Here is an 11,115-nt window from a genome sequence, read left to right as displayed (position 1 = left end):
AGCGCAAAATCTTTGTTGATAAACACTACAATAATGTATGGACCTATAAACGGTACGGATAGGAAAATACGGACTGTCAATCATATAAATGGCCTATAAAACATGTTAAAACAATCTTAATGTTCATATAAACCCACTAAGAAGGCTATATTATTCTTCAATTATCTAAAAATCAATTTTATTGTACAAAAACTTTCATATTTAAAAATTTCACAGGGGCCATAATGCGAAACTAAACTTCTAACTGTGTATTGCTACCTAAAAACACCCGATCCCGGAGTCCCGATAAAGGTCCAATCTCCCCTCGCCCATGGCCTACATTAATTAAACGGGATTTCAAAATGTTTACGATTAAATTCATTGACATGCGACGATATAATTAAAAAAAAAAAAGAAATAGCTCATTTAGAGCTGGGAACAGTATATCTAACATATATATATATATATATATATATATATATATATATATATATATATATATATATATATATATATATATATATATATATATATATATATATATATATATATATATATATATATTATATATATATATATTCCTGTTTAGAGTAAACAAACTCTCTAATTTTAACGGTCAAACATAGAGTAGCCTCATTAAAAGTCCAGATGTCAGCAGTGTTTGATAAACCGGGTGTGGATCAAACACTTTTAAAGTGGGGGTGGGGGTAAAGCAAGCCAACATTTGAAAATACTATAAAATAGGTTATTTGTTAACCATATTTAAAGTTCTTTAAAAGGGGCGTGCTTCCTGTCCCCTCCATCCCCTAAAAACGAACCCGCCTTGCCAAACAAACGGTTAGATGTGATTCATGTAAATGTAGCTGTACAGTGGAGCCTATAGAAAGTTTACCATTTAATAACCGAAAATCAACATATTTTTAAACTTTATTTGTTTGTTCTGGGAGCGAATCTTGGTTCATTTAAAATATAGGACAACAGAGTTGGTGTATGTGGGTTCGATTCCCACCTTAAGGTGGCTCACCCCAATAGTGACCCCCGGTAGAATTTTTTTATTTTCACATATTCTGTAGATTTTTTTATGCTGAATCCAAAAATGCAAAGAAAAAAGGGGGTCACCAGGCTCGTTTTCTCCTCAAATTGAAGCGAAATGTGCGATTTTGACCCTATTTCCAAACATGCCCACCCTTCCAACAATAACCGTTACATCAAATTCAAAGACTTTTAAAACCAAGTCAGTATGATTTTTATGTGAAAAAACATTAGAATTTGAAATGTAAACCTTTACCTTGGTTGTTTTTGACTTAAAAATCCTTTTATTTTCAGATTAATGTCTAAATTTTGCATTTTCTAATTTTAGTTTAAGGCAAAAAATATTGGTTTAATCGATTTTTCGTAAAATTTCCCCGGTAGATTTTTTTTAAAAACAGATATGTCAAAGCTACGAACTTTTCGAACATTTTAAGGTAAAATAAAATGGGGGTCACCAGGCTTTTAAAAAAGTTAAGAGCTTTTGTTTAACCCCTCTACCCCATAAGGTCTAATTTCATTGCACTCCATTAATTACTTAATTGTGAATTCTTTATTGATGGCTTTGATAAAATAATGTTTGTAATTATATCAATAAACGATTGCTGAATATGAATGTGGTTATCGTATTACTGTTTGTTATCAAAAAGTGAAATTTTGATTATTTTGGTGAAATACGGTAATTTTGTCTGGCGCGAGTTGCTTCCCTCTAATTTGGCGCCATTATCGGACCAGAGGAATTTCAAGGTCGCCATTGCCGAGCAGCATACTATATTGATGAATACGACCATGTACATGCATAACAGACATTGTGGCGAATATACAACGATGAAGGTAGAGTTATTACTTAAGAAAACATAGATTTCGATATATTAGGCAGCCAAATGTTATCTTTATAACGAAAAATACAAACTTGGGGGTTGTCTCAAAATACTCGCTAGACGCTACTGTTGAAAATCACTGCGGCTGAAACCTTGCACGGGCTCAATTTCTGTTCCATGTTTAATATTATAGATCGTTATAGCTGGTATCTTATTTATGTGTTTATTTAACCTTTTACAGACAAGTTGTAAACATGTCTGGTCAGTTTTGCAAAATATCCGTGTGCAAACGGCCGAAGAGGAAGGAATGACATCTACTGTCATTTAAACATTTTTACGCTACCGTTAGCAATGGTTAGTGTCAATGAATTTGTTTTTTTAATCATCATTTTTAATAACTTATTTCGTAGCCAAGTTAGGTTCATGTTAGTCCGAGATTAGCCCCAGCTTGTCTGGCAAAACAGCCGTTGGACGTCAGAGAAATCTCGGACTAGGGTCATATGTATGTGGGGTACCCCATAACTTTCATCGGGACAGTTTCTACTCCTTGACCCCAACTATATTTCCCTTCCCATTTTACTCTAAAATCCCCCCTTTTTTACTTCAATTCTTCCATCTCCTTGCCCCAAGACAAAATATATTTCAAAGATACCCCCTTTTCCCTGATCCCTCATTCCCCTGTCTCCTTACCCCTGTCCACCCCTCTATTAAGGTCTGGGTTTGATTGACTTCTATATTTTCTTGAGAATATGATATAATTGGCCTAATTTGTAAATGATAAACCCTACAGTAGGAGGCAAACGAAGGATTCATCTTTATCAATCACAATTTGTTTACCATTAACCCCCCCCCCCCCCCCCCCCTAATTCTGTTAGGTATACAAAAATGTCTTAAGGTCTAGTAATAGAAGTATCAGGGTTAAACATGTACAGAATGCGGCCATAAGTATTTGTCACTTGAGATTTTTAGCTGTTCATATATATTGTATATAATATAAAAAAGAAGATGTGGTACGATTGCCAATGAGACAACTATCCACAAAAGACCAAAATGACACAGACATTAACAACTTTAGGTGTATACATTTTTTCAAAAAAAAATTATTTTGGATTGATTTTAAGCATCCTTGTACCAATAGAAGCAGTATTATCACAGGTTTATTTTTTGGTTATATTTTTTTTGTGTCTCATTTTCATTATTTTCTGTTCAGAAATTCGATATACATGTATATTCAACCAAATTAAATTATAAAAAAATATTTTATGTTTTCTCAAGGGAAATCAAAATAAATGAAAACGAACCTATTATCAAATAAACACATATTAATTTAGACCATTTTAGTTCTTTTAAGGTTACCCTTGCATTGTCAGTCTTATCAAACTTGCATGTACCTCCCAAATTTGGTTTCTGTTCTCCAACTTCAGTTTGCCTCTACCAATGTTATGAAACTAATACACAATTAATGCATATATATATGCTTACTACATTGTACCAACAAACACACATGAAGTTTGAATTTTTGGTGGGGTCGCTTTTACTTTTCTAGAGTTATGCCCCTTTACAAATTAAAAAAATGCTGAAATTTTGTTCCTTTCTTTAACACAAGTTTGCTTCATCCAAATGTTCAGAAACTTATATGCAATGCTTACTACAACAACACTCAGATCAAGTACAAATTTGGGTGGTGTCACCCTTTTCATCCTTTATATGCAAGCGGCTGCTCATCTGTGTCCCATGGACACATTACCATTATGAACTAGTCTACATCTATATGCTTTTGAATGCCAATAATTGTTGATTTTCTGACAGAATTACTCTGATATTTAATTTCAGGCTGCAAGTACATTTGTACATGTACATTGCAAATGGAAGGAGTGAGCTTGGAATGTTCAACTTTACTTGGAAACTATTGGCAAAGTACTGACAGAATTTCATGAGAAGCCAGTATCATATTCTAGTCTTGCAACCGGAAACTATGCGTAAAGTGCTGAAACTTAAGAACAACATTCTACATGCAATATATGTTGCCACAATCCACTTAAGGAGCTAAGATCAACTATAAATTGGAACTACATGTATATGCTTTAGTGCTGTCAAAATCCTTTAAAAAAATCAAATCAAAAGGACCTACTTCACCTATATATATAGCTACCTGTCCCAATGATTAATACAGATCATATATATGAGTCTACTCTTATAAATAAAACAGTGAAGGAGAATAAAAATAAAGAAAATATAGAACTGATCAGCTAATGATTGTACATGTACATGATGTATAAATGGCAACAATTCTTACATGTATACTAGTACATTGAAATTAATTATATTAATAGATGTTTTATAAATTTGATCTCATAGATATTAGAGGAATAAAATCAATCACGTTTCAAAAATTTGATTTAGTTGAGCCTTTTTTTTAACACCAGTTTTCATGACATATTATGGTATACCATTGACTGTCCATCGTCAGCATGTCGGACATATACTCAAAAATAATAAATACTAATAGGTACATGTAGTAGTCAATATTGTGTAATCAATAGGTCATCTTCATGTATATTTGGTGTATAAAATGATTATTAAATGTCTTATCACAAATTAAAATATAAAATAAGAGGATGTGATATGATTGTAAATGAGACACAACAGACCAAATAACACAGAAATAACTATACCTGTAGGTCACCATATGGACTTCAACAATGAGTAAAACATATTCTGCATAGTTGGTTTTAAAGGTCTCGAAAGAAATGACAAATGAACAATTTAAAACATTTAAAATGAGAAAACTAATGGGTGATTTATGTACAAAATAATAAATGAATAACAAATATGTCTGTCTTGCAGGGTTTATCTGAACTTAACCTCATTTTCATGGACTTGTCTGTTTCTTGAATTCTAAATATGTTTCAAAATACTTGGTTGATGGGATGATTGTTACAGAGTCCGACATAGGGTGGGGGCTCATTGGTGGATTATATTGCAAATAACTGAAGCCAGCCCCGCTTTGGCAGTCAGTCCCTACAATTGCCACTAGAGAAATAAAATAACGAAGAAAAAAAAAATTAAAATCACAATAATATCCTGTCGATATGCACATCTACATAGTATGTCCTTATTATCTACAAAGTTTCATGAAATTCTGTTGTGTGGTTTCAGAGGAGTTTCGATGACAAGCTGTTTGCAGTAGTATACTGCAGCAAATAAGTTCAAAGGGGTATAACTCCTAGAAAAATAATTCGTAATTTCCTGTCGATATGCACATCTACATGGTATGTCCTTATTATCTAAAAAGGTTTTATGAAATTCTGTTGTGCGGGTTGAGAGGAGATGCAGTGACAAACTGTTGCAGTAGTATATTGAAGCAAATAGGTTCAAAGGGGCATAACTCCTAGAAAAAAAATATGTATATCTAAATAGTATGTCCTTATCTAAAAAGGTTTCATAAAATTCTATTGTGCGGTTTGAGAGGAGATGCGATGACAAACTTGCAGTAGTATATTGAAGCAAATAAGTTCAAAGGGGCATAACTCCTAGAAAAAGTTTGAATCATAATTTCCTGTCGATATGCACATCTGCATAGTATGTCCTTATTATCTAAAAGGGTTTCCTGAAATTTTGTTGGGCGGTTTGAGAGGAGTTGTGATGACAAGAAACAGGACTGATAGACTGGCTGATGGACGGACGGACGGGTCAAAAATGTTATACCCTGCGCCACTTCCTTGCGTAGGGTATAAAAATAGGAAGATGGGGTGTCATTGTTTATGAGGCAACTCTTCACCAGAGACCAATTTACATAGAAGATAACAATTATGTACCCGTACGGACTTCAACAATTCCTATAAACTGATATACCACATAGTCAAACAAATAAAAGTCCCAGAAATTACGTTTTTTTTATATGACTGCACATAATGAAAATTAAAGTTGTGCATACTGAATAATCACTGGCAAGTATTTCAAGCATAATACGGATGAGAACATGCAGATAAGTATCAATTATGAAAGTTGTGCAAAGTAAGACGGGAGCTAGATATATGGACTGCCATAAAAAAAAGGCAGTGTCTGCGCGTACCCGCATGCGGGTACGAATAGTCATATTGCCAGTCTTGGCTGCGCGTACCCACATCCGATTTTCTATTAAAATGCCATCGGATCGGGAATGAAACGTGAAATATATACGGAAGTTATCGATAATATAGGGATTTCGTGTAGAACGAGTGAAGAGTATGAAAAATAATATTTTCAAATTGTATTTATTAAATAATGATACATAATAAACATTGCAAAAATTAAATGCACAATGATGGAAAATGAAACTGTACATTCCCTGTAAAAGAAAACATGATAGAAATTAATACTATTATAAAATTTAAATGAAAATTTTAAGAATAAAATTTTAATAATTTTAAAAAATACCCATATGATATTTTAAAATAATCTTTTAGTAAAATGTAAAACAGAAACTGAAATTTTAAAATATATAAAAATTCTAAAATTTAAGCTTGAGTTTATAAAAATTAAAGAAGCAAGTAATGATATCAATTTAAACCAATTATAAAAGATTCATGTAACTAATTAAGGTTTTGTCCATCTTTAGTTACGCCAAGTTTAATGTGGAAAGGACATTCCATTTGGAAAGTACTGAAATTAGACATATCCTTTAGTTAATATCACGAACGATTTACAATACAAAAACTATAAGTAATCGACATTATAAAAAAACTTAAATGAAACGCGTGGCAAATTCGATTAAAAACTACAATTTAAAACAAATACCTTGTATTAGGCCTTTTTCTTGTCGAATTTGTTTGGAATTGCTTCCCACCATGAATGCAGGAAAAAATTATTCTGTTGTACTTTAAATCTTCTTTAATTTTTGTGCTCCCGGTTCTTCTTTCTTTTCTCTGCGGCTTCTATTAGTTCTTATATACAATTGTATGAAATATATATGTGTATATTTATGAAAATTCTGAGTAGTTTTAATCAATTTATTCACTAATTGCAACAAATTCCGTATATATTTCACGTTTCATTCCCGATCCGACGGCATTTTATTATAAAACCAGATGTGGGTACGCGCAGCCTAGAACGGCAATTTGACTATTCGTACCCACATGCGGGTACGCGCAGACACTGCCATAAAAAAAACGAATGGACAATTACGCTTGGTGCAAGTGTAGGCGAAATTCCCCCTTTTTACCCTACGAGGCTTCGTATGTATACATCCAGCTGTTTGAACACCCTGTATATTCAAGGGGTCATCTGTCAGATTAGTCATATTTCTATGTTAATTCCATACGATATGAAAATAAGCAGATGTGGTATGATTGCCAATGAAACAACTATCCACCAAAGTTCATATTTAAAATTCAATATTATAAATAAAAAAAACATTATCTCCTTTTATCATCACGCATAGATCGATGATTAGTTATGCATTTCTTTGCCACGGTAAGATCAAATCGGTGTTCACAAACAAAATTGTCATTCACAATTTTTTTGCCGCATTGACATCACTCAACTATATTTGTGATCATTTGTTTTAACCAAAAACTTTCCTTATTAGCTTACCTTTTAAAAAAGCATTTCAAAAATTAAGATTAAAGTTAAAGTTTGCCAACATCACCGGCTAATATAGCGTTCTTCAGGGCGTAGCTTTTAAATTACAATCCCAACTTTTCCTGAACCTAGTAGTAGTATAGATTTTTTTTATATATAAAGTCTTTAGTAGTGTTTGAGACTGCCCGGCACGCTGCGGTTGTATGTCCTAGCAAAATCCCGACATGGTGAAACCAAATAATTTGCGGTTCTCCGCAAAGCATGCAGTATTTAGGAATTATATCATAGACCGATATATAAGGTCGGAATACTAGGCCAGTCCCGGTTACTTTTGACAGTGATGGATCCAGGGGGAGGGTTCCGGGTTCCCCCTTTTTTGGACGATCAATGCCTTTGAATGGGAAATATAGTTGGAACACCCCCTTTTGTCCTGGGTTAGGAACCTCCTTTTAAAATGGCTGGATCCGCCCGATTGATCGTTGCTGGATCTATTAGTCTATTTTAATAACATTCAGTGCTCTGATTCAATTATTTTAGTTTTAATGCTGATATTTCTTTTTTTTTTAATATGAACTCGGTTGACATATTGATAGATACAACAGAAAATTGCAAATCAACAAAATAACAATTCATAAAACAAGTAATAGAAAAGTATCATAAAAATAGAAAACATTGGTCCCGATGTCTTAGATTATAGGACTAAGTCTAGTGTTCCGGAAATCATTGAATTGTGATACGAGAAAAATTATCAGATGATTTTCGTGCAGGTAAACATATCTTTAAATGAAAATGATAAGTATAAAGTCTGTTAGAAAATTGGCATTTTCAAATTTGTTTTGGTATAACTATAATTATCAAAATTTTGCAGTGGAAAAATATATCGCATACTCGGGAATAAACTCCTAAAAATACTTGGAAATAAAGATATTTCAAGTTTTAAATATATTTATGACAGAAACAAACTGTTATAAAACGCCAAACGGATTATATCATGATAACAAACCCGCCCCGATGTTTTAAACCATACTATACGGGCAGAGACATAATTATATACACATATATGTCTCTGATACGGGTCACAAGTTTACCTGTTTTTGAAAGCTGTACGATGACATGAAGTTGTTTACATCGTTATCATTTGTTTACAGTTAATCATTGCGTCATTGGCAAAACATTTTCAAAAATAAATATCCACGACATCATTTAATTCAACTGGTATTTAAGTGAATTCAAAATATGGTACGAACGGACCGAAGAGGCGACCTTGTAAGATGAGAATGCGTTTTGGGAGCGAAGCGGCACCAAATACCGTCGACGTCATACATGTGACTTTGTCAGTATTTATGTATTCTTTTTTTTAATGTTATGCTTAAATCATGTATATTTTTCTCCTTTTAAACTTTTATGCGAAAAATGAAGAAAGCACTGTGAATTTCTGACCGTTCGTATTTTCTGTTTTGAAGAACGTTTAGCCTCACTTGTTTACATCGTCAAGGGTGCTTTCATACACGCCCGCGTTCCAAGGTCGTCAAAGCTATTTTTGAGAAGACCCCTTAAAGCGACCGTTTCCAAGGCACTCGTCGTAAGAAACATGCGTTAAAATATGCGCATTGGTAAAGGGCCGAGCCACCTTAAGCAATCATTTATTTCAGCTGGTGCAAAGCGGGCAGTTTAGCTTATTGGCCCCACACTGACTTTGTTGTTTCTATCAAAAAATTCAGGCGGCCGCGGCCAGGTCTTGACAATTTTTTTCCTTTGGATACCTTATACAACAAAACCATGGTATAATTGTGAAAATTATAATTATCATGGATAGCTATGGTATAATTTTCGGTTATTGAGATTTATACACGGGTTGCACTCCCATAGGTTACATTGTACAGCTATATGTTAAAATATAATTATAGAAACCAATTTGATTCGATTTCATTATATTTTTCAATTTTAACAGCTTTTATTTTGAATGATCTCGGGGAAGACATTATTTCTTGACCACATTTTATTGTATCCAACCAAACAAATAACAGCTTTTGGAAGAATACTCTTTACATGACAAAACAACATAAAGGTAAAAAAAACTATTCTAAGTGTTTCAAATACGAGCTAGACATAGCATATAAGTAAGTCATCAATACTTCTTTAAATATACCATAGCTTCATCCCATGTTAACAGTTTTTGATGAACCGTATAACATTTGCTGTAGCCTACAATCCACCCAACATCACAGTTATGTGCAGAGGACACAGTAACTACAAAATGAAAAAGAAGGAAACCTTAAAAAAGAAAAAGTAGGAGACATGATATACGCTTATACGCTGAGAAACTGATATTGTTAATTTTCTGTCCTTTCAAAATCACGATCTTAAAGTTTATAATATATTTATACAACTGATATTAAAATTTTGATTTTCCAGTGGCGTCCATCACGAGAAATAACAGACACATTTGATTAGAAATAATCAATAACTATTGGTCAAATTAAATACGAAACAGCGAACAATTAAAAGCTGCTTCATTTTTACTCTATTGGATAGTTATCTGATTGGCAATCGTTCTTCTCCCTTATTAACGAGGAAATATATTTTTTTCGCCCATAAGATCAAATTAAAAAATGTGAAGTCAAAATTGTTTTGAATTATATAGTCCTACTATATCATTTTGGTCTCCTCAACGACAGTCTTGAGCATTAAAACTAAATATTAGATTAACCACACTGTTGATTTTGAGTGTTTGGTACTGGTTGACTATAACTATGCAAAAATAAACATCGAACCCTATGGGAAGACAAAGAACTCTATTTGTCAGAAGAAAAATAAACTATCAAACATTCAAACATACTATCCGCACTGATCTGTGTCCACACTTTATTCTTACACTGTATCAATGAAATAAAAATATAATTCAGCATTATGACAGGTTGCTGTCTCAATGACATATGATCTATAACAAATCTACTATCTGATCAAAATCGTGATCTATACAACTAATGAGAAGATACAGTGTAAATACATTTGAGCAACACTATTTTGAAAAATGTTGTTGGTTGTTGTTGAAAATAATACATTTTTTGGTAAATTAAAGCATATACTTACGGGAAAATAATGACAAAAGCCAAAAAGATACATAGATCGGAGTCTTATAAATTGATTTTATTGGCATCTTTGTTCTTCTCATATATATGCTTTTGTGTGACTAGATAGATAAAGAGTATTACAACAGGACTTAAACGTTACATAACAAAATCCGTGTTCTTATCTCTAAGTACAATGACCCCCTACACTCCATTATTTACATCGAAATACTAAGGATTTTCTTATCCAAGGCATAGATTACCGTAGCTGTATTTGGCACAACTTTTTGGAATTTTGGGTCCACAATGCTCTTCTTCAACTTTATACTTGATTGACTTTCTAACTAGTTTGATCTGAACGTCACTGATGAGTCTTATTAAACTTATGTAGACGACACACGCGTATCAAACTATAAGCCTGGTACCTTTGCTTATAACTATTAATCTTTTCAAATTTTGAAAATTAGTGATCAAGAAGGCAATATTTACACGGATTCTGTGTTTGTCATAAGTGAAACTTTTTCTCTGTCTCTCTCCAAATATATTTAAATGTCCTTTGAAAAAACTCCATAATTCGATACTACATGTAATAATTAAAATTCAAAAATACAGATACTGGGATGATATAGAACTTCGTTTTTGGAAGAAATTTA

At 32.8% G+C, this 11,115-nt stretch overlaps 1 long non-coding RNA gene across 1 annotated transcript; it reads left to right on the top strand.

Moving 5' to 3' along the window:
• Positions 1 to 1,631: 1,631 nt before the first annotated feature.
• Positions 1,632 to 4,224, top strand: LOC139519988 (uncharacterized). The gene is made up of 2 exons (XR_011663782.1): positions 1,632 to 1,842; positions 3,663 to 4,224. It is a non-coding gene; the product is annotated as an uncharacterized lncRNA (long non-coding RNA).
• Positions 4,225 to 11,115: the final 6,891 nt, after the last annotated feature.

This window comes from Mytilus edulis, chromosome 4 (assembly GCF_963676685.1).
Source record: "Mytilus edulis chromosome 4, xbMytEdul2.2, whole genome shotgun sequence".
NCBI classification, from domain to species: domain Eukaryota; kingdom Metazoa; phylum Mollusca; class Bivalvia; order Mytilida; family Mytilidae; genus Mytilus; species Mytilus edulis.
This window is presented reverse-complemented; position numbering and strand designations above follow the sequence as displayed.